The 25,493-nt window shown below is 38.3% G+C and overlaps 1 protein-coding gene across 8 annotated transcripts in view; it reads right to left on the bottom strand.

Moving 5' to 3' along the window:
- The window catches only part of ZBTB20 (zinc finger and BTB domain containing 20), an 874,980-nt gene that overhangs the window by 500,890 nt on the left and 348,597 nt on the right, over positions 1-25,493 (bottom strand). For all 8 annotated transcript variants that reach the window (XM_081085637.1, XM_081085638.1, XM_081085644.1 and 5 more), the window contains one exon: positions 8,618-8,690. The gene's annotated coding sequence lies outside the window, so the exon portion shown is untranslated. The remainder of the gene's footprint in view (positions 1-8,617; positions 8,691-25,493) is intronic.

Genomic DNA, 25,493 nt, shown 5'->3' with positions numbered 1-25,493 from the left:
ACAATACTAATAATTCTTAATTGTGTTTGGATTTTCAGTTTGGCATATTTAATAGCAGTAATGATGAACACTTTCATTGACCTGGATCACTGCTCAGGCTTATAAGGCTTCCAGTAAGTTAGACCTCAGAAGGAAAAATGCAAGGCTCATTAATTCTTATTGGTCTAATAAATACAATGACTTTACTTCTTTCACTTTCAAAGGTGTGAAACTGATCTAGGTTAGTGGCACCACTATCTGATCTGATTAGGACCTTGAGCACAAAAACACAGTGTGTCTAGATGATGTAGAAATGAAAGACCAATGTCCGGAATTTGACTAGTCTTCCCAGCTCCTCAATTTTCAAAGACTAAAACATATAGGTGGTATGGTATTTATTTCAGGACCAGATGATATGACTTAATTATAAAAGCAACCTCTCAACACACTCTTACTTCATGGGATGTCTATGAGAGCATGTATTACACTTTGCCAGATAAGGAGCCAAGATTGCAGACAGTGGAAGGCTAGCTAGCAGCCAGGAGAAGAGCAGACAGGGAGGTGGGCAGTATATGAGGACACTTGGGGTCAGGCAGATAAGTTTGAATTCTGGCTCAGGCTTTTACTAACATGTGTGGAGCAATTAAATATCATTGAAGTCTCAGTTTCCTAAATTGTAAACTAAGGATTATAACATCTATCTGGAAGCATTCCTGTGAGAATTACTATTAAATTAAAAGAGCTTAATGCAGAGAGGGCACCTCTCTTAACTGTAACTTTCTTCCTTACCTTCCTAAAAACTACTTTTTTCAAAGTTTTTCAGACATTTGCACTTTTAGAGAACCTCTGTAATCACATGTGCTAAGTTGATAACAAAATGCAGTAGATAAAAACACTAAGCAGGAAACAGTAGAGTTTGAATCAGCTAGGTGTGGCATTAATACAAACTCACTAGCTTTGCAATCTTGAATGTTACTTAATCGAGCTGGTATTCTTATTACAAAACAGGAATGATTCCTACTGTGTGGAGTGGTTGCTGAGTGTGATAGCAAGGATTAAAAGAACTTTTATGAGGCATCTGGTACAGGAAGTAAATAGATTGTGAGCAATATATATTGTTCAGCTTTTTAATAACTAAAGCTTGTCTGTAGACTCATCTCCTATACTATAGGACCTATAGTAAATATCCCTTTTTCCACCCAACATCTTGAAAGGGTTATGGTGGCTTTGATCACAAATTAGGTTTAGCTGTGTTAATCTAGCTCCTAAGAACTGGAGTTACAGTTCTAGCCCTCAGATTTAAATGGGTAAGGATTCTAGGCCTGAATTTTGTTCATCTCCAAGATGAGGAGGTTGGAATAAATAATTCCTAAGGTTCTCTGTAACTATAATATTTTATGATCCTAGTATCTTTTGCCTGAGGTACAGCAGATAATCCCTCATATGTTTAGAGCTTAACCTACTTCTCTATGGTTTAATTTTCACATTATCTTTATTTTTTCTTTAATTGCAAAAGGACATCATTTCCGTCACTTTGCAAACAAACTAATATATCTATTCAGACTTAGTGGTATTCCAGGGTATTAATGCACCACACGTGAAAACAGTATGGATTGTTTTTAGTCCAGAAATTCAGTAATATTGTAGGTAGTAATAATGAGGATAATTATGATTCATTTTCAAGGCTTTTTGTGCCTCTAGGCCCTTGGTCACTGCATATAATAAAATGAACAAAAATTAAAAATAAGATTAAGGTTTATCAGTTAAAAATACGCTCTAGGAGTAAAACACATTTTTGGTATTCATTCCTATCTTACATAGTGAACATTTAAAAATAAACAAAAATAAAAGATCCATTAACCAACAACAGAATTTTAATAATTATTAACTAGAAAGGAAATAAAATTAACTTGACCTTATCTTAGAGGTTGTTAGAGATCTACTCTGGTTATGCAGGTGGGAAATATGTTGTGAATTATTAGACCTCAGTTTCAGAAGTTCAAGCCCTCTTCAAAATCAGAAGTAAACCCTCAGTGAGAATTCAGAATAAATGTGTGAATGCTATGAACTTGTGTATACTATTTAGGTTTGAATTATTTTGATCTTTTTTCATTCTGGAGCTCTCCTTAAACATGTATGCATCTGCCCCTAACCTCCACCCACGCCCCTCACCTGGTCTACTATGAGCTTTTCAAGTGTGTTCAATCTAAATCATATCCTGGCTACTTCTCTGACCTCACCTCCAGTTACTCTTCTCCTTTGCTCACTTGCTCTAGCCACTCTTGAATCATTTTATTTCCCTGAATGCACAGTTTGTTCATGCCTCAGGGTTTTGTCTATGCTGCTTCTGCCTGGAGCTCTCTCCCTCACATGTTTCCATCCCCACCCCAAATTTTTCACCTGCCTGATCTTCCTGTCCTGCAACTCTCAACTTAAATAAGACTTTCTCTGAAAATTATTTCCTAAGCACCCAATAGACAGTATAATAGATTTCCCCCACCCACTATTGTCTTGCATACCTATTATCTCTTTTTGTGGACTACAATTTATAATGTATAATTATTTGTTTATGTATTTAATGTTTAATTCCCTTAGGAGACAGTAACTTCCATGAGAGTCAAAAGAGTCATTTCTATATTACTAGTGTTAAATTAAGCATGATTGAATAATGAATTAATGATCTATTGTGGTATTTCTGTAGGGTTTGGAAATGTTAATTAGATATGGACTTTATCAGTAAAGAATTTATTTTCAAGTAAAAGGATAAGGTGTGCACATAAATATTGTTTAAAAATATAGAAAGTAGCCCTGGCCAGGTGGCTCAGTTGGTTGGAGCATCATCCAGTACATGGATAGGTCAAGGTCCAATTCTCATTCAAGGCACATACCTACGTTGTGGGTTCAATCCCTGGCTAAGGTGCATATAGGAGGCAACTGATTGATGTTTCTCACATTGATATTTCTTTCTTTCTCCCTTCTTCCTCTCTTTCTAAAATCAATTAAACACACACACACACACATATCCTCAGGTGAGGATAAAAAAATTAAAAAAATATATATATATATTAGAGGCCCGGCGCACGAAATTCGTGCACTGGGAGAGAGGGGATGTCCCTCAGCCCGGCCTGCACCCTCTCCAATCTGGGACACCTTGGGGAATGTCCGACTGCCAGACTGCTGTCCCCTGTGGGATTGGGCCTAAACCGGCAGTCGGACATCCTTCTCACAATCCAGGACTACTGGCTCCCTGGCTCCTAACCGCTTGCCTGCCTGCCTGATTGCCCCTAACCACTTCTGCCTGCCAGCCTGATCAGCCCCTAACTGCTCCCCTGCTGGCCTGATTGATGCACAACTGCTCCCCTGCTGGCCCGATTGCCCCCAACTGCCCTCCCCTGCTGGCCTGATTGCCCCAAACTGCCCTCCCATGCAGGCCTAGTCGCCCCCAACTGCTCTCCCCTGTAGGCCTGGTTGCTCCCAACTGCCCTCCCCTGCTGACCTGATCGCCCACAACTGCCCTCCCCTGCTGGCCTGATCGCCCACAACTGCCCTCCCCTGCTGGCTATCTTGTGGTGGTCATCTTGTGACGACATGAGGGCTACCATCTTGTGGTAGCCATCTTATGACGACATCGAGGTAGCCATCTTGTCACATGAGGGCATTGCGCATGATGCCACCTAGGCTTTTATTATACAGGATATAGGATATTTATTTATTATACCAGTATATATATAGTAATTCATATCTCAAAAACCAGTGTAAGGAAGTTCTGTATTAGTTGCTTAGGCTGCTATAACAAATTACTTACAAACTTATTGACTTAAAACAACAGTAACTTATTCTCTCCCATGTTTGAAGGCTAGAAGTCCAAAAATCAAATTGTTGGCAGAGCTACTACAGGTGATGAGCTTGGTGAATAGGGGAGAGTGGGTTATTTCTGACCATGTCAGGGAAGGAAAGTTTCATGGAAGTAGTAGAAAAAATAATAAAGAAGGTGGGTGAGGGGACTGACCTGAGGGTATGGTAAGATTAAATCAGAAATGGGGTTAATTAGGTTTTACAATATCACAGGTGTTAGTTAGGAATTTTTTATTAATTAACTTAGAATTATTAAAGTCTTGTCTGAACAAAAGTGGCATGATCTTGGGGCTTCTGCTTCAAGAACCTAATGGGGCAACAGTGTTTAGGATAACCTGGTCTCCTTTCAACCCATCTAGGACAGAGATACCAAAGAACGAAAATCAGTAAGACTCAGACACTCACTGGACACTTGAGGGGACATGGGAGGTGGGGGAAACCAAAGAAAATAATATATTTTGATCCAAGAGACCTGGAACTGGGGTGAAGAAAACTAGGATAATCAAAAGGAAGAAGATTTTTAACTAGGAGGATAAATTCAGTGTTGATGTACTGCCTCTGAGGGACTGATATGATATTCAGTTGAAGATTTAAATAAGGATATTGTAGATATAGGACTGGAGTTTGGGAGTGACATCAGGACTAGCGATACAAATGTGTGAGCTACCAGTAGTGAAATAATTAAAGTCATGCAATTCTAAAAAGCAGTGTCAAATCATGGGAAGAGTATGAATGTGGAGTTTAATAGACATATTCTTATTCTATCTCTATCATTTACCTGTTGGATGACCTGGACAAATTGCTTAATCCCTCCATCCCCTCATATATAAAAAGGTGAAAAATAATATTATCCCTCAATGAGAAGAATTACATGAGTTGAGTATTTAAAATACCTATCATCTTTAGATTTGCTTTCATATTTTGATGGCATAATTCCCAGTAAGAAATACTATATTTTGTAGTCACTGTCTTAAAATATGTAACAGAGTTTTTATAAATTATTTTTCCTTTGATTCTGTTTTATTAAAAGCATGTTGACTCTGATCTTTGAAACTGACTTCATGACCTATGAATGGGTTGCAACCCACACTCTGGAAAACACTGGTCTTAACCAGCATCCTATAATCAAATCATACCATTACTACTCACTGTTCCCTCAACTTTCATTTTTATTACTCCCTCTGCTTGAGCTGCTTGTTAATATCATATTACTTCTTGATGGTCCAGAAGAAATAATAACTATTTACTTCCTTTACTCTACCCATATAACACTTTGTCTATAAAAATATTTATCTATTGCTCAAATGGATTATAAACTTCTTGATGATAGGAAACAGGTGCTATGTATCTATGTATCCCGGAGAAATGGTTTGTTCTTAAGAGGTACAGAATAAATTTTAATTCATTATTATAAAGCAAAGAGAGGGGAGGTCTGGGGAGAGAACCTTGTTGAGTACCTACTTCCAAGGCCCTGCTCTGGCCTCCTCAGGCTCTAATTCTCCCTTCATCTCTATGTGCCAAAGCTTCCATGGAAATTTTTAAGGCAGAACATTATGACTCCTTGTTTAGGACCAAAAGACTTAGGCCAGTAATTTTTTTGGACACAGTGACTTGAGCTTGTTCATGGTTTGGGGTGTGAAAAGGTCTGGAGGAGATAAAATAAATTTGAGGAAGAAACTAAGACATATCTAGGACTTAGCTTTAGGTAAAATAATAGAAACATTCCTACTCTGGTCTCTAGATTGCTAAATCACAGAATCCAATATAGGAAACCTGAAATAAATTACCAGAGTAAGTATTTCATTTTAAATTATTAAAGTTTATTTCATTTTTTCAGGCCCTAAAAAACTTTTCTCTGATGGAAATGACCCCTGGCAACAGTGACATTCTGACACCATATGTGATACACACAATTGTGGAGTCTGAGTTCCATGTCACAATGGCTCTGTTCTGATTACTGGTTTCGCCATGCCTACCAGCCAAATTAAACCACTGGTTTTTAATGGTCTTCTGCCCACTTTGTAAATCATCATAAAGAATATTAAGTCAACCAAATAAATTTGCCTCTATGTGACTTGTTGTTCAACCTGAGGCATGATATCAAAATGTACAGGAAAAAATACCTTTTATATATAAATTTTGGACTGCATGGTGGAAGGAAATACAGTTCAACTGGTTTCATAAAATGAGCCAAAGGCAATTTGTTCCTCAGGAAACACTTCTCAGTCCTGAATGTAAAGGAAACATCAAAGTTCCAGAGTCTAAATTTTGATCTACTCTCAGGCCTAGATGCTAAGGATGATCTACATTGGTGGTCAGTCAGTATGTATGGGTAACCTGTATGCCCTACACTGGGCCTCAATTTACTTATTTTAAAATTAGGTGATTAAACTTTTATTTCTTATATCCTTTCTACCTATAATGTTTGATGGTGGCCTGCCCTTAAATCCCTTTCACCTCAAGTTTTAATCTTAAAAAATGTGAAGTATATTTATAAAGTTCTTTGGTATCCTTCAATGTTATTCAACATGATAAGAGTACTATTCACTAAACCTGAGTCTTCTCATTTTAGTTCTGCCTCAGGGGCTAAGTTTTATGAGAGTCTTAATTTACATCACCAGAAGCTAATTTAATAAAAATAAAGGAACCCCTTTTGGAGCTAAATTAAAATTGGTGGGGAGGACAGAGACCTTTATGCAAAAGAAAGAAAGACACAAACAAAAACTAGGAGGCTAAACTTAGAAGAGAGTCATATGGTTCTGAGTTCTAAAGAGCGTTGTGCCAAGACCCTGGTCCTGCCTTTTTACGCCCTGAAAGTAGGAGTTTCTAATGGCAACTTCCCAAATCCCTGGCCTCTTGACCCAATATCTATTGTGTCATTTGCCCTATTTCCTTGAAGCACAATCCACTTGCATAGCAATTAGACAAACAGGTGCAGAGCATCGTCCATCCTAATTTAGGGAGATTTATCTTTGGAGACAACTCCAGTGTATGGGATGCAAGACACACTGCTTAGAAAATGACTGAACACCATTTCACAAAGAACAATATGGTACGAATGGGCACATCTCATTCTGGTCAGGAAAAATTAATGTAAAGTAAAAGAGGAGAAGGACTAGAAGACAGATGCCTAAAATGAGATGATGAACACTACGTTTGTCTTGGACAAATTCCTTTATAATTTTCTCCCTGTCAAAAACTTTATTCAATTCCTCTTCACAATAAATACTTTCTGACAGAATGCATCCCAAAGTTCAGACTTTTAATATATTTTGTAATTGTACAAATAACAGCTAATTCTTGATTACTATTATTATGTCCAGCACTGGGGATTATAAAAAAGAATAAGAAATGGACACTGCTTTTAGAGACCTTACCATCTATGGGTTTGAACTGTTGTACTTATGACAAAAATAACAATAACCATCATTTATCCACTCATACCCACTAGGCACTGAGCTGAGTGGGCAATATGCATAAGCTGCCAAAGTTCCTCTGGAGACCCTGACATTGAGGTTCATGCATCAGCTCTGAAAAAAAAAAAAAAAAAAAAAAAAAAAAGGATCTAACAGGAATTCAAAGAATAGGCAGAGATATTTAACAACTTGAGAGCTGTCTATAGTCAACAGGCAAGAATCAGTCAATAATGAAAGAGTGCAGTGAACCAAAAGTGAAAATGAAAGAAAACCTGTGAATCACCTTTTGTGTCCTCTGTTGGACAGGCACTGGGATACTCTGAAATCCACTGAAATACCCCACATGTGGCATCCCAACAATGACTCAAACAGATGAATGTTATTTAAGTGTTTTAAGATTTTTCTAGCAAAAGACCTTGCAATACATTAAATTGCAAAACTTAGGAAGACATCATAACCCTTTGCATATCACTACCAAAATGTACATTTTTATTTTAAATTAAAAAAAAAACAAAAACAGATTGACTTTCCTTGTAGTATTTCACAACCTTTGAGTGCAGCATTAAAATGCTTTTCTTTCCCGCCCCCCCCCCCCCATGAATGATAAGCTTCTGTTTTCTTACCCTGGGCGTCTGAATCTTTTATATACTCGGGTTCTATTCACTGCCTGTTATTCAGACATTGAAATCCCAAATGTTAATTGTTCTTCCAAGTACATTGACAAAACAGCAGCTAAATAAGGGTAGACCAGACTGTGGTAGACTCTGACATGCATTTATGGAACAATGGGGCTCTGAGAGACAGCCTTGTAGCTCACGGGAAGACATAAGATGTGCTATTTTGACTGTTTCATAGCAGAATGGGGAACACACGCACACAAGGGAATTATGCATTTTACTTAGTTTTGCCCAAAGTCCTCAAGGCAACAGAATCTTGTGATGTCATCATGAACTTTCCATTTCCATTCACACAAAGGCTAAAGATTTCTAATGACATCACAAAGTAAAAAGGAATTTACTTTGATTCCATAAGAAATCTGTTACCCTCATTGAGATTTGTACAAAAATTCAAGAATCCTTCCTGACAGGGTGAATGTCACTGTGCTGATGCACAGTGGGTGACACCCTCCCTAATGCAATTCAAACCAGCCTAAAGAAAGGATTCGCAATTTAGGCTGGGTAAAAAAGACATACTGAATATTGAGGCCAAAAATTTTCCATTTTTAAAGAAGAAAATCATTTAAATGTATATTTCTTCAGGGGCGTTAAATTTTTTACTCATGTCTGGTTACTACGTTAGCAATATTTTTGTCCTTTATTGAACTGGTCACCAAAACACAGAGGAAGATACAGGAAGCTTTCACTTACAGGAAGCAGTGCAGCTCAATCTTTTGTTTTTAAGGTGCAGTGATTTCAGTCTCTAAATGTAACGTCAGGCAGCCTGAAAAGAAACAGGTTAAAATCTCTTTCAGTTATAATTGGTATTTCAGATTTAATTAAAAATTAAACTTTCATAATGTTTCACCATCCAAAGCAATGCATTATCAGTCAAGCGTGGCTTTTTTTTTTTCTGTTAAGAAAAAAAAAAAAAAAAAAAAACCCTCTTCCCAGAGTAGATTTTTAATGAAAAGAAAAGGATCTAAAGAGGGGAAAAAAGCAATTCTGAAAAACAAAATATGCCTCCATGTTAAGGACTTCATAATTATATGACTAGAAGCTCAGTGCTTCTCAATTTTAGCAATATTCTATCTGATATAAAAACAACTCCTAAACAATTTCACATCCTAAAGATTACATAAAATATTAATTTCAGAGAATAAAGACGAAAATCTATGATCACATGTTAAAGATAAATCGTGACTTTAAACAGAATTGGAAAAAAAATGTTAGACCCACTACTTTCAAATAAGTGAATAGGTGGTGGGGAAGATGGTGAAGTGGAGGTAAACGGACATATTTAAAAATACAAAATGCCCACTGCAATGCATTGTGGTAAGTTTAGCTTGCCCCATACCAAACATTATATACCCTGTCACATGCAGCCAGTGCTGTTTGGAGCAGCACGGGAAGACCATCAGGATTTGAACCAGACCTCCTTGTTTAAATAACTGCAATCACATTTTTAATATGTACTTCTAATATTCAAATTAAGAGTCCAAGCATTAAAATCTCCAAGTATGTCATAAATATTTGGGCTTTAAATGTCATACTATTTTTTCAATCTTTCTTCATACAACACCCTCTTATAAAAAAGATAATAGTTAAAAAAAAAAAAAAACAGACGGGATTAAGTCATTCCTATTTTTAGCTTCAAATAACTGACATGACATGATTTAGAAAAATATAGTTTTTAAACGTAAAATGGAGACAATACAATTATCTTCTTTTACTTTACAGCATGGCAGTGCATTTTTTTATATACTTGTAAAACTAAAGTGGTGTGTTTATGTACACCTTCATATTAGTGCAAGGTAATATATTAATATTTCCACATTTGAGAGCATGATCATAAATCCCCCCTGAAATTGCATCTATTATTAGAAAATGCATCTAGTTCTCACTTGTAAAGTCTGTTTTCTTTTTCTCTTGAAGCATATGGAGGAATATTTTGAGTATTGTGTCTATTTGATGTATATAGATTTTAAATGCAAATTGGCTTAGATTCACTAAATCTATCCATGAATGGATCAAAAAAAAAAAATCACTGACATTGACTAAACTTTTCCCCTGTTTCTCATATGCCTGAATTAGACTAAAAATGTACCAGTGTAAAGACAGAAATTATGAAGGCGTCACCAGGGACAACTGAATGAGAGGAGGGGAGTGTGTATATTTCCTTAAAGGCAACAAAACATTCATAAAAGAAACTGACAAAAATCACTCAGGCTTAGAAATTGTATGCAATAACAATAATGCCCAATAACTGATTCAGAAATATAAAAACTGCCCACCTCTACTTAAATCTGAATCACCAATTGGTATTGTTCTACTCACCACTCAAATATGGTTAGTGAGACTGATTCACTGTCTAGTTCCGACAAGAAAAAGTGATGGAAACTAGATTGTATATTTATATATAATGATTTAACTGACAACTAGCAGTTCAATTTAATCAGTCGGATTTCCTTTTCTTAATTCACCAGATGTGGAATGAACTTAACTATTGGTTCAAAATAATAAAGCTATTTCTATGAATAGTCAGTTACATTCTCTACCTCTCCTCACAGCATTCCTCCTCCTCTGACCTTTCTCTTCATTTCTGTTTCTGCCTTTTTTCCTTACTTTCACTTTCTTCCTTATTTTTTCCCTCTTTTTTTTCCCCCTTGGTGAGGGTAATGAAGCTCAAAAATAACATCTTGTATCCTGTTGAGGGAAACTTGGTCACAACTCTCCTTCCAGATGACAAACTCATTCTTAAATGTCTGTTTCCCAATCCAAAGAAAACAGAGCAATTGAGAAAAGAGACACAACATCACTTACCACTACCAACACCAACACTTTTAATTCCCATGCTACCTTCATCACAAGGAGGGCTGAAGTTTATTTACATTATCCCTTGCCCTCAAATAAGACCACAAATAAGACTAATAACAGGACCATTTTGTGGCACTCAGGCAAACGGCTGGGCAAAACAGATGGATCTTACTTTGCGCCAGGACTCAGAAAATACAGTCGCCAACTCACTGTTGGCGACTACATATCTTGGCCCAAAGATGGACCTGGAAGTGAGACCAGTTGTCTTTGAATGCTGTTCCTATTCATATCTGCCTCATGAGAAAATCATTAACTCTGTCACTATGTAGTGGGGTTAAGTATTGGGTAGAAGCTGTTTGGAAAGATGGTCATCAAAGAAATGCAATATTCTGAAGGCATGTCAGATTAGATTAAGGAACATAAACCTTATTTTTGGCACTACTGTCTATTTTTCAACTTCCTGTTTGTTTTCTTTTCAAGTTCAGTACTATTCACTGAAACCACCTCTAAAATAGATTTCCAGATTATGTGTCATCAAAAAAGAGTAATTTGCTCCTGACATTTCAGGTTCCAAAATCTGCTACATTTTTTTTTTCAAGTCCCCTAGATCTGTCTCAGTCATTATAATATTGACCACCAGTATCAAAATTCCTTAATTAGGACCAAACTGTGTAAGGCTTTGTAGATTACAGTCAACACCCAGTAATGCACTGAGATACAGCTCAGTAATCAATGCAAACTAAAAAGCCCAGAAGAATGCTTATCTTGGCAAAAGAATTGTATATTCTGCAGTAAAGATTCTAAATGGCTTTCCAGAGAAGTAACAAATGCATTAATTTACGGTAACCTATCGTGTAAATAAAAAATAGCCCCCAAATAACAAAAAAAAAAGGAAGGAGGGTGATCAACTATATTCATTGACCGGGAACAAAGGACTACTGTGACCACACACTCTACTTTGTAAAATCCTCATGTAGATAGGTCTATCTGAATACAGGCACTTCTCTTAATGCTCTCCCATCTTTCACCATCTATTGTAACTTACTCAGATTGTTTTTGAGAGTTTACTCACCTATCTATGATTCATTATGACCCTGTTCAGATTTGATTTTTTTAGAGAAAGAGAAACATTAATCAGATACCTCCCAGACATGCCCTAGCCAGGGATCAAACCTGAAACCTAGGTATGTGCCTTGACCGAAAATTGAAATCTCAATATTTTGGCATAATGGATGATGCTCCAAACAACTGAGCCACCAGCCAGGGCCAGATTTGATATATATATATTTTTTATTCCTCAGCTGATGATATTTTTCCATTGGTTTTTAGAAAAAATGGAAGAGAGAGGGAAAGGCAGGGAGAAATATTGATGTGAGAGAAACACATCGATTGGTTGCCTCCTGGACAAGCCTGGCCAAGACCCAGGCCAGGGAGGAGCCTGCAACCGAGGTATGTGCCTTGACTGGAATCAAACCCAGGACCTTTTGGTCTGCAGGCCAACACTCTATCCACTAAGCCAAACCAGCTAGGGCCAGATTTGATTTTTAAGAGACAAGTCTTTTTCAGTGGTCAGCATAGAGAGTGATTTATATTTTAATTATTTCTTATTCTTTCTTTTTCACTTAAAAATTTTTATTATGAGAAATCTCAAACATATGCAAGAATAGTGAGGAAAGTAAAACGAACTACCATGTACTCATCACGCATAGTCAATGTTAATTTGACACAAAATGTAAAAGTTAATTTTAAAACCAAAAGTGTAAGTCATCTAACTTTGTCCTCCTTTTCAAATTATCTTACTGTTCTGGGTCCTCTGTATTTTTATATAGATTTTAAGATCAGCTTGTCAATTTCTAAAAAAATGCCTTTAGTATTATTTTTTAACTTTTTAAAATTAATTAAGGTATTACATATGTGTCCTTATCCCCCCCCCTTTGCCCCCACCCGCCCTGATCATTCCCTAAAAACACCTGGTGTATGTGTCCATTGGTTATGCTTATATGCATGCATACAAGTCCTTTGGTTGATCTCTCCCCCTTACTCCCACCCTCTCATACCTTCCCTCTGAGTTTTGAGCATCTGATCATTGCTTCTCTGTCTCTGGATCTGTTTTTGTTCATCAGTTTACGTTGTTCATTATAATCCACAAATGAGTGAGATAATGTGGTATTTATCTTTCTCTGACTGACTTAACTTCGCTTAGCATAATGTTCTCCAGCTCCATCCATGCTGTTGCAAATGGTAGAAATTCCTTCATTTTTACAGCAGCGTAGTATTCCATTGTGTAGATGTACCACTGTTTTTTTAATCCACTCATCTGCTGATGGGCACTTAGTCTGTTTCCAAACCTTAGCTATTGTAAACTGTGCTGCTATGAACATAGGGGTGCATATATCCTTTCTGATAGGCGTTTTTACTTTCTTGGGATATATTCCTAGAAGTGGGATCACTGGGTCAAATGGAGTTCCATTTTTAGTTTTTTGATGAAACTCCATACTGTTCTCCACAGTGGCTGCACCAGTCTGCATTCCCACCAGCAGTGCATGAGGGTTCCCTTTTCTCCGCATCCTCACCAGCACTTGTCATTTGTTGATTTGTTGATGATAGCCATTCTGACAGGTCTGAGATGGTACCTCACTGTCGTTTTGATTTGCATCTCTTGGATGATTAGTGACTTTGAGTATGTTTTCATATGTCTCTTGGCCTCCTGTATGTCCTCTTCCAAAAAGTATCTACCATAAAGTATTACGTTGAGGTATGATCCCTCTATTCCCACTTTGCTGAGCATTTTTATCAGAAAAGGATGTTGGACTTTGTCAAATGTCTTTTCTGCATCAATTGATATGATTATGTGATTTTTGTCTCTCAATTTGTTTATGTGATGTATCATGTTCATTGATTTGCAGATATTGTACCAGCCTTGCATCCCCGGAATAAATCCCACTTGTTCATGGTGTATGATCGTTCTAATGAAATACTGGATCCGGTTTGCTAGAATTTTGTTGAGGACTTTAGTATCTATGTTCATCAGGGATATTGACCTGTAATTCTCTTTCTTTATGGTGTCTTTATCTGGTTTTGGGATTAGGGTAATGCTGGCTTCATAGAAAGAGCTTGGAAGTGTGCCTTCCTCTTGAATTTTTTGGAATAGTCTGAGAAGGGTTGGTTTCGGTTCTTTGAATGTTTCGTAAAACTCCCCTGTGAAACCATCCGGTCCAGGGCTTTTGTTTGCTGGAAGCTTTTTGATTACTGTTTCAATTTCATCAGTAGTTAAGGGCCTATTCAGGTTTTTTGATTCTTCCTGATTGAGTTTTGGAAGCTTGTATTTTTCTAGGAATATGTCCATTTCATCTAGGTTGTCCAGTTTGTTGGAATAGAGTTATTCGTAGTATTTTTTTACAATCCTTTGTATTTCTGTGGGGTCAGTTGTCACTTCACCTCTTTCATTTTTGATTTTGTTTATTTGGGTCATCCCTCTTTGTTTCTTGGTGAGCCTGGATAGAGGTTCATCAATCTTGTTTATCCTTTCAAAGAACCAGCTCTTGGTTTCATTGATTTCTTTGTATTATTTTTTTTTGGTCTCTATGTTGTTTATTTCTGCTATGATCTTTATTATTTCCTTCCTTCTGGTTACTGCAGGCTTTTCTTATTGCTCTCTTTCTAATTCTTTAAGTTGCAAGGTTAGATAATTTATTACCATTTTTTCTTGTTTTTTGAGGTAGGCCTGTGGAGCTATGAACTTCCCTCTTAGGACTGCTTTCATTGTGTCCCATATATTCTGGATTGTTGTGTTTTCATTGTAATTTGTTTCCAGGATGCTTTTTATTTATTCTTAGATCTCTTTGGTAACCCAATCATTGTTTAATAGCATGCTATTTAGCCTGCAAGTGTTTGATTTTTTTTCGTTTTTATTGTAGTTGATTTCTAATTTTATGCCATTGTGACCTGAGAAGATGCTTGTTATGATTTCTATCTTCTTCAATTTGAAGAGACTTTGCCTGTGTCCTAATATGTGGTCTATCTTTGAAAATGTCCTGTGTGCACTTGAGAAGAATGTCTATTCTGTAGCTTTGGGGTGAAATGTTCTGAAGATCTCAATTAAGTCCATCTGATCTACTGAGTAATTTAGAATTGCTGTTTCTTTGCTGATTTTTTGTTTAGAGGATTTATCCAGTGGTGTCAGTGGGATATTAAAGTCCCCTAGTATGACTGACTATCTTGGTATCAATCTCTCCCTTGATATCTTCCAGAGTTGTTTTATGTATTTCAGTGTTCCCATATTTGGTGCATATATGTTTACCATAGTTATATCCTCTTGCTGAATTGCTCCCTTTAGTATTATGAAGTGGCCCTTCTTATCTCTTGTTATGGCCTTTACTTTGACGTCTATTTTGTCAAATATAATATTGCAACCCCAGCTTTTTTCTCATTTCCATTTGCATGACAAAAATTTTTCCATCCCTTCACTATCAGTCTGTGTGAATCCTTTGTTCTGAGGTGGGTCTCTTAAAGACATCAAATATAGGAGTCGTGTTTTCTTATCCATTCAGCTACTCTATGTCTTTTGATTGAAGCATTTAATCCATTTACGTTTAATGTTATGATTGATATGTACTTGTTTGTCGCCATTTTTATTCTTTATATTTGTGTTCATTCTTGCCTTTCTGTTTCTTCTTTTTATAGCAGTCCCTTTAGCATTTCTTGCATTGCTGGCTTGGTGATAATAAACTCCCTTAGCACTTTTTTGTCTGTGAAGCTCCTGATTCCACATTCAATTTTGAATGAAAGCCTTGCTGGGTATAGTATTCTTCGATTCATTCCCTTGCTTTGCATCACTTTGTATATTTCATTGCATTCCATTCTGGGCTGGTGTGTTTCTGTTGAGAAATCAGTTGATATCCTAATGGGAGATCCTTTGTAGGTAACTTTCTGTCTCTGGTAGCCTTTAAGATTCTTACTTTGTTGTTGATGTTTGCAAATTTAATTATGATGTGTCTTGGTGTTGGTCTTTTTGGGTTCATCTTGTTTGGGACTCTATGTGCTTGTTGGACTTGCGTGTTTTTTTTCTTGCCACCGTCAGGGAAGTTTTCTGTCATTATTTCTGCAAACAGGTTTTCTATTCCTTGCTCTGCTTCCTCTTCTTCTGGTACCCCCATTATGCAGATGTTGTTTCATTTCATGTTGTCCCAAAGTTCCCTTAGGCTCTCCTCCTGCTTTTTAAGATTTCTTTCCAGTTGCTGCTGTGTTTGTGTGTTTTTCCTACCTTGTTTTCTAATTCACTGATGTGGTCCTCAGCCTCTTCTAGTCTACTGTTTAAGCCTTCCATTGTGTTCTTTATTACAGCTATGTCATTCTTCATTTCCTCTTGGTTCCTTTTCATGTTGGTGACATTTTCATTCCACTCCTTAGAATTCTCATTGAGTTGTGTGTATTTGTCATCCAGTCATTTGAGCATCCTTATAACCATTACTGTGAATTCTTTCTCTGATATGTTACTTGCCTCCACTTCATTTAATTCCCTTATTGGTGATTCCTTTTTTCTTTCCTTTGGAAATTGTTTTTTTTTTTTTGTCTCCCCATTTTTTTTTGCTGTAATGTTTTAATTGTTTCTGTGTCTTAGATCCAACTGCTTTGCTACCCAGGTTCTTTTGAGGATGGTGCTAGAGGTGCAGTCTCTCAGGTCTCCTTGGCTTGGTGATCTAGCAGAGCTCCCTACTTGAGCTATTTGGTTTCTCTTGATGTAGTTGGATCTTGAATGTTAATTTCTTATTCGTGGTTGAACTCTCATCACGGATTGACAATGTGACTCACCCTCAGCTTCGTTGTGCAAGCTGTTTTGGATGTAATCTTGGTTCTGGCTCTTGTGGAAAAGGTTGTCTGAGGTCTCACTGGTATGTGCTCACTGTGGATTCCCAGAGTCCATGGCCTGGGAGGAAGGAGTCTCAGGTATTGTGACTTTGGCTGGTGTGGTATGACTCTGTACCTCACTATGAGGGGCCCGGAGACCGTGACAGTGGGGGCCAGTGACTTGTAGTCTGTGGTTGAGGGACTATGGCCAAAGTGATTTCCCTCTCTTAATAACGAGGGGGTTCAGGATCCAGCAGCTGGGGATGTGGGAATCCTGGAGTCTGTGGCGAAACAATGTAACCTTGGCCAGGGAGGCAAGTCCTCAGCAACTCATCAAGCTGTCCAGAGGTAGGTAGCTGGGCGAGGAATGTCATGTTGAGGGAGCTGTGTGCCCTTGGTTAGAGAGGCACACATCCAGTGGCAGGTCACACTGGGGCCCAGGAGTTATCTGCAAGGGATGTGCAGTCGTGGGGCCCACACGCTGGATTATAGCTATTGTGGTGTGCCACCGACTCCGTGGAGGGAGAAGCCCCAGTTTCTGCTTCAGGGGATGTGCGCCCTTGGTTGGATACATGTGCTCAGCAGCTGTTTACAGAGGTGCCCCGGAGCCATCTGCTGGTGCAGTGGGCTCAGGGGACCCATGTGCCAGAGCGGCACTATGGGGACTGGATACCAGCAGCCAGGGTTGTGCCTTGTGGTGGTTCAGAGAATCACCCAAGGGCTGCCTGCCGGGGCAGCAGGCTCAGGGGTCTTGCGTGCTGGATCAGTCTGACTGCAGTGACCAGAGGTCAGCAGCCAAGGAAGGGGAAGTCCGAGATTCTGCTGCTGGGGCCTTGCACCCTTGGTTAAACATGAGTGCGCCTAATGGCAGCTTACAGAGGCACCCAGGAGTTGCCTGCTGGGCCAGCGGCCTCAGCAAGCCTGTGTGCTGAAACCACACGCCCACAGTGTCTGTGGGTAGGCATCTGGCAAGGGGGAAGTCCGAATTTCTACTGCTGGGACCATGCTCCCTTGTTTGAATATGACCGTGCCCAGTGGGGGCTCAAGGAGGCACCCAGAAGCCACTTATAGGGGCAGCGGGTTCAGTAGGCCTGCATGCTGAAAAAGCACAACTGTGGTGTTGGAGGCCAGCAGCTGTGGAGTGGGAAGACTCAGTTTTTGCTGCCGGATGTTGTACCCTTGGTTGGATTTGTGCACGCCCAGTGGCGGCGCACAGAGGCACCCGGGGTCCATTTGCCAGGGCAGTGCACTCAGAGGGGCCCTGGTGCTGAAGCCATGCAACCAAGGTTTCTGTGGGCAAGCAGCTGGGAAGGGGGAATTCAGAATTTCTACTGCCGGGGCTATGCATCCTTGTTTGGATAAGAGCACGCCAAGCAGGGGCTCACAGCAGCACCCAAGAACGGCCTATGGGGTATTTGGCTCAGGAGATGCAACTGAGGTGTCCATAGGTCGGCAGTTGGGGCAGGAGGAAGTTGCACTTACTGCTGTGGGAGCCATACACCCTTGGAGGTGGACTTCCTAGGGTCTGCAGGTCTGCGGGTGGGGCAGCAGGATTTTGGCTGTAGTGGCTACAGGGTAATGGGCAGTGTCCAAGGTCACTCTGGGTGTAGGTGCTGATGAGTTCCTAGAAAAGGCCTCTCTCCCCAAGATGGCATGGGCCCCATTCCCAAGCCTCACAGCCCAGGGAGTGCTTGCAGTGGTGGTAGGTGCTCCCTGTTCAGGAGAGCCTGGTCTGCCAGCCCCTGCTACACCTGCTTGATTTAACTGTTCCTCACTCACTCACACACACACCACACAAATCCACATACTCTCCTTTCACCCCCTCACTCACTCACACACTCTCCCTCACCTCTGTCCTGCCAGCCATCATATTCTCCCCTCTCACCTCTATTATTTTTGATGCTATAATGAGAATTGTTTCTTAGTTTTGTTTGTTGCTAGTATATATAAATATAATTGATACTGTATAATGCTCTTGTATCCAGTGAATTTGCTGAACTCATTTATTTCTGTGTGTCTGCATATAAGTATGTGTGTGAATGCAATCCCTAGGATTTTCTACATACTATATTTTCTGAAAATAAAAATATTCGTTTATTCTTCAATCTGGATGCTTTTGATTTCTTTCTTTTCTGTTGTTTTCCCACCTTCCTTTCATTTTCTTTTTCTTTACTTCTTTTTCTTTCTGAACATAAACTCCCATACAATGTTGACTAAAAGAGCTATCACAATACTGCCTTGCTCCTAATCTTAGAGTTAAATCAGTCAATCTTTCAACATTAAGTATGATGTTAGCTGTTTTTCATAGATGCCCTTTATCAGGCTGCAAAAGTTGAAAGTTACTGTCACGAATAGATATTGGATTTTCTCAAATGATCTTTGTGTCTCTATTGAGATCATCATGTTGTTCTCTCATTTACTCTACTAATCTATATATATAAAACCCTAACATACAAATAGACCGATTGGCGGAACAACAGAACAATTGAACAACTGGTCGCTATGACATGTGCTGACCACCAGGGGGCATGTGCGGAGCATGGCAGGCGTCGGCAGGAGGCGGCAGAGCATGGAACATGGCGGGCATCAGCTGCGGTGGGAAGGTGGAGTAGATGAGTGGGGGTGCCAGACCAAGGCAGAGTGCCAGTCGCTGTCATCAGGGCAAGCCTCTGGTGATTACTGAAAATTCTTTGCTCCCATGCACCGCAGTCCCATGAGGTGCTCACACCTGTGGCTGGCGCCAACCCCACTTGCACCCGCTGCCAGCGCTGGAGCCGCTGCTAGCACCCACTGCCGGCGTCCGGTGCAGGCTCTGATCTCTCAGCGTCATCAGCCTGTACAAGCAGCAGCTGCCAACCCCGATTACCCCTTAGGGCTTCTCCACTTCCCCCTGCTCCTGAGACGCGACTGGGGCCAGCAGCCACATCTCGCACCCACTACTAGCGATGGCCCCACTTGCACCTGCTTCTGGCACCTGGAGCTGGTCCCGATCACTGTCAGTGGGTGCAAACAGTGGCTGTCAAACCCCATCGCCCCTGAGGGCTTCTCCACCTGCCCCTGCTCCTGCTCCTGAGAGGTGACTGGAGCAGCAGCCGCCACTCGCACCCGCTGATGCTGATAGCACCGCCCGGCTCACACCAGCTGCTGGTGCCTGCCCCAATTGCTCCACACCATCAGCGGGTGCAAGTGGGGCCGGTGCTGTCAGTGTGTGGGAACAGCAGCAGCTGGAACGGGGCTGCTGTCAGACAGGAGACCAAGGGCTGCAGCAGGAGGGACCAGGCAGGGGCACGGAGGATGGGCCAAGACCTGCCCTGTGCCCACCGCATCCTCACGGACCACAGATCCTTTCAAGGTACACAAATTCATGCACTGGGCCCCTAGTATGGTATATTACATTAATTAATTACTGGATGTTAAACTAACCTTGCTAAATTCTACATGTCTGGGTGTACAATACTTTTATAGATTGTTATACTTTGTTTGTAAATATTTTGTTGAAGATTTTGTTATCTATATTCATGAGGGATACTGTGTGTGTGTGTTTTCCTTAGTGGTTCTGACTGGCTTTGGTCTCAGGGTAATACTGTTCTCAGACTGAACAGTTTCTTCTTCCTTTATTTTTTGGAAAAGTTTGTGAAATATTGGTATTATTTAGTCTATAAATATTGGATTGGAAGCAGTAAAGCCATCTGTATCCAGAGTTTTCTTTGTAGGGTGACTTAATTTTATCTCTACTATTGTAGGTCTACTCAGATTTTCTATTTCTTCTTGAATCAGTTTCAGTAATTTGTGCACTTTCAGAAATTAGACCAATTTATATAAATTGTCCAATTGCTTGAATATATATGTTCATAGTATTATCTTTTAACCCTTTTAATTTCTATGGAGTCTAATTTAATTCCTGGTTTTAGTATCTGTTATCTTCTGTCCTTTTTCTTTGGTTACTCTAGCCAAAGATCTGATGATCTTTTGAAAGAATCAACTTTTGGTTTCATTGATGTTCTGTATTATTTTCTATTTCATTAATTTTGGCTCTAATCTTTATTATTTCCTTCCTTTGAGTTTTAACATGTATTTATATCTTATCTATTTTTACCTACATAATTATATTATCAGTTCTATTTATTTCTTTGGGTGGATTTTTAGTTACTTTTGATGTCATTTCCTTTTAATCTAAAAAATTTCCTTCGATGTTTCTTATAAGGCCAATCTACTAGCCACAAATTACCTCAGGCTTCGTTTAACTTGGAATATATCTTTAATTTACCTTCATTATTGAAGAACAGTTTTGATGGATATAAAATTCTTACTTGTCACAATCTTTTTTCATCATTTGTATTCAGCACTTTGAATATGTTATCCCTCAGCTCTCTGGCTTTAATTGTTTTTGATGAGAAATCAATTGCTAATCATAGTGTTGTCCCCTCTATTAAATGATTCTTTTTTCTCTTGCTTCTGTCAAGAATTTCTCTTTTTTTTTGGCTTTCAATGTTTGACTATACTTTGTCTATGTTTGGATCCTTTTGTGTTTTTAAAATTGGGGTTTATTGAATTTCTTATATGTGTAGATTAATGTTATTCATCATTGCTGGCAAGTTTTTTGGTCATTATCTCGTTCTGCCCTTTCTTTCTTTCCTCCTCTACTTTTCCCCCATTACAAATATGTTAGTATGCTTGATGGTGTCTCATGGATTTCTGAAGCTGTTCATTGTCTTTATTATCTTATTTTCTATTCTTCAGAAAATTGGATAGTTTCTATAGATTTATAAAATTCACTGACTCTTCTGACATAAAATTTGTTCTTAAGTCCCTTTGGAATTTTTTTTTCTCATTTTAGTGGTTTCACTTTTCAACTCCAGAAATTTAATTTGTTTCTTCTTTAAAAAAAAAATTATATCATTACATTTATACTCTTTATTCAAAGAATAATTATAATAATATATTTAATTATTTAACAAGGTTTCCTTTAGTTATTTGAACATATTGATAATAGGTGTTTTCAAGTATTTGTGTGCTAAATTCAACTTCTGCTCTCCACACTGAGATCCAGAGACAGTTTCTCTTGACTGCTTTTTTTTTTTTAAAAGGGTGTGGATTATAATCCTGTTTCTGTGCATATCTCACAATTCTTTTTCTTGAAAATTGACATTCTGTATAATGTATTATAGTAATTCTGGCTTCTGATAATCCCTCCAGGGGGGTTGTTGCTTTTATTGCTGTTTATTTACTTATTTGTTTGTTCATTTAGTGATTTCCCAGTCTAATTCTGTGGAGTCAGTTTTATCCTATTCAGCCATTGATGCCTCTGGTTATTTTTTATAATGCCTATTTTCATTTTTTAGTTAAGACTTGCCCCTGTGTCAGCACAGTTTGTTGTTTACATCCAATGATTAGTCATAAGTTTTACCTAAACACCTTGGACGAATAAGCTAACACCCTTTGCAGATGGATATATATATGGGTTGGGGAATGCATTCAAAGTTCAAGCAGTTTACAAGTCTTCCTTGGCTGTTACATTCCACTGGGTTATCTCATATCTCCTCTTTTCCCAAAGCATTAGGGTCAGCCTGGGGTATGTGAATATCCTGAACCCTCTCTGGCATTTCCTGGAATATGTGTGCAGCCTTCCAAACCATCAGTGATATGTATTAGCTTTGATTGGCCCATTATACCAGTCTCCTTCTCCAATTCTCCTTGTTAAATTTCTGGCTAATATGCTTGTCTATTGCCTATCCCAACATGAATTGCAACCTTGTGCTATTTATACTCCTTGATTGTTTACCACTAAGATTTCTACAGCTTTTGCAAGCTCCTAGGAATATGTGGTTTTTCATGTTTTACTCCATCAAGTTAGCCCCTTTTTACAGTGAAGTTGGGGCTTTTCATAGCTTCTCCTTCCCTAGTAGAACTATTGTGCTAATGGAGTTTGGGAGGAGTAAGAGGTGAAGGTAGTCCAGCTACAATACCACATCACATTTATGCCTGTTGTCTTCGCATAATATTTAATGTGGCCTGTTTTACTCTCAAATGTATCCAGTTTGGGTGATATAATTTGTTACCTACTTCAATATAGTGAGCATAAATAATTTATGGTATTCCTTCAGCAAAAAAAAACACTGCCTAATTCTTTTCCTTATAATGGTAGAATCAGAGACCCTGCTACAGGTGTACATGTGTCTGGGTAGGTGGGTGAAGAGGTCCAACTATCATTGAATGAAAGTTTCCGTGATGGCCGCATGTGTATAGGCAATTTTCAGCTGCCTGTTGACTGTATCTCTAGAAAGTCTAAAACTTTGCAGGATTAAGAATGTCTGCCAATTCTAAAAATTGTTACTTAGGTTGGGCCATAAGGATTGGAAATTGGATGGAGGATGAGGATGAGAGTGCCAAACTTATCCTATGGGAAATAAAAATTTTTACCTTACTTTACAGAGCCGAGAGGAAACATTCAATGAGAACAGCTAGAATTACATGGTTCATAATGGATTTCTTGTAAATTTGGAGCTGGACTGTACTAGAATAAATCCATTACAAGCAATTGTGGAGAATATGTCATTTAGACTTAATCTCATACAAAAGAGTAGCTTAGTCCTTGCCTGTGTGACTCAGTGGTTAGAGCATCAGCTTGCATACCGAGGGGTAAAAGGTTTGATTCCCAGTCAAGGGCACATACCTGGGTTGCAGATTCAATCCGGCCCACGGTAGGGGTGTGTGTGGGAGCAACCAATCAATGTGTGTCTCACACATTGATGTTTCTCTCTCTCTCTCTCTCTCTCTCTCTCTCTCTCTCTCTCTCTCTCTCTCTCCCTCTCCCTCTCTTCCTCCCTCCCTCCCTTCCACTATCTCTAAATACATCTTCTGGAGAGAATTAACAAATAAATAAAAATAAATAAGTAGTAGCTCAGAGATCTCTCTGAAGTGGTCCAAATACTTAGTTGGAGCAGGTTAGTTTTTACCAACTTATTCCTTCAATTTCATGTCCCATCCAGGTTATATCTCCTCAGAAACATACTAAGAAAATACGCTCATCTGGGACCTTAAATAACTCTTGTAAATCAGAAATTTCCCCTATAGAAATAGGGAGTAATACACATGTTAAAAGTGGTTTTTGCTTTACATGATAATCCACAATAATATTTCCTTAAGAACATATTCTCCTAGAGCATTTAAATTATGAATATATTTACAAAATCACTCCTATCATGTAAAATGAGATAAACATGTAGTATTTACTTCCAGGAATTTTCAAAACATTTTTTTTCTTCAAAGTGACTAAAAGAAATGGAAAAATTAGTAAAATTTCTGCAGTAGAAATTCAGAATATTTAATGCATTAACTCTGAATAACTTACTCATATTTTTGGATCAACATTAATACCTCACATTTACAAAGTATCAAAGAAATCAAAGTATTCACCAAACTTCATCTCATAAAAATGTCATCATAATTCACCTTTAACCCAGGAAACAGTAACAGTAAATATGATTACTTGTATTTGGAAAACAAGGAACCTAATCCATAAAACAAAGCAGTAAAATATAGCATAAATTGCTTAAGAATATGAGTAAGTCTGGTGAGGAAGTATACAATAAAAATGCATTAAATTGTACTATGAGATTTTCAATTTGGCAATATTCAAGCTATAACAAAGAAGAAACTTGGAGTCTCCATCTCCCATTTGTCTGCATATTATAAAAAATCAAAATTAATGTTTAAAGAGATTATTTTGGTCCTATATATGATACTTCTTCAGCTAAAATCTTGGGTAATGTGGGTGGATGTTTTTTATATCTGTGTATTTTTGTTAGGCTTCATAATTTCTATAAGAGAATTCCAACCCAGCCTTTAACTTGATTAGTATTTCTGTTATCAATTAGAAAAGAAAGCTGTATTTAAGTGTTTTTTAATAATAAGTCTACAGTTTACTGTCACCTAATAACAATCAAAGGTATAACTTAGAGAAACAGTACCTATAGAAAATTATCCAAAGGATGTGCAAACCTTTCATTGGAATCTAGGTGTATTCTAAAATCTCCCTTGGAATTACACAAGAACAGAGTGCTAGCTACTTGGTATATACTAGTATTTTTTTTAAAATATATTTTATTGATTTTTTACAGAGAGGAAGGGAGAGAGATAGAGAGTCAGAAACATCGATGAGAGAGAAACATCGACCAGCTGCCTCCTGCACATCCCCCACTGGGGATATGCCCGCAACCCAGGTACATGCCCCCGACCGGAATCGAACCCGGGACCTTTCAGTCCGCAGGCCAACGCTCTATCCACTGAGCTAAACCGGTCTCGGCTGGTATATACTAGTATTTTATAAGACTGAGAAAACCACATTGCACATTATTGAGATGATGTCAATCTATATTGAGGTTACAACAGTAAGATATTCATTTCTCATAAAAGTGAATATTGATCATGATATTCATGACATAATACAGCTATCCCTTTATATATTGAAGGCATTTCTTCCTACTCTTAGTATTAGCAATGTATTTCTTCAAACCATATGGTAGAAAACCAATTTGTAAATGTTTTTAAGATTCTATAAAGGATGCTTTTTTATGTAAGTCTAAGCCCTGCCCCTTTTCTCATATTTTGGCCCTTGTTTACCCATTTTAGTTTACATTAAATTCACTTATATTACATAATTCATTTAGATTATATATTTCATTTATAACTTGTTATATTAAATGTACATATTTATCTATGTATGCCTTTAAACCATCTTCATTTCTTTTAGAATAAAGAAAGAACATCTGTCTCTGTTTCCATATATCAAGTCATGTAAATTTATTCTAGGATACTCCAAAATTTTAGACGCAATTTTTATTTTATCTATTTTTATCAATTTTTATTATATATATATATATATATAATACATACACACACACACACACACACACATAATTTC

The sequence above is a fragment of the Myotis nattereri genome (genome assembly GCF_964212035.1).
Source record: "Myotis nattereri genome assembly, chromosome: 3".
NCBI lineage: Eukaryota > Metazoa > Chordata > Mammalia > Chiroptera > Vespertilionidae > Myotis > Myotis nattereri.
Note: the sequence above shows the minus strand (reverse complement) of the source record. Positions and strands in the feature narration are given on the sequence as shown.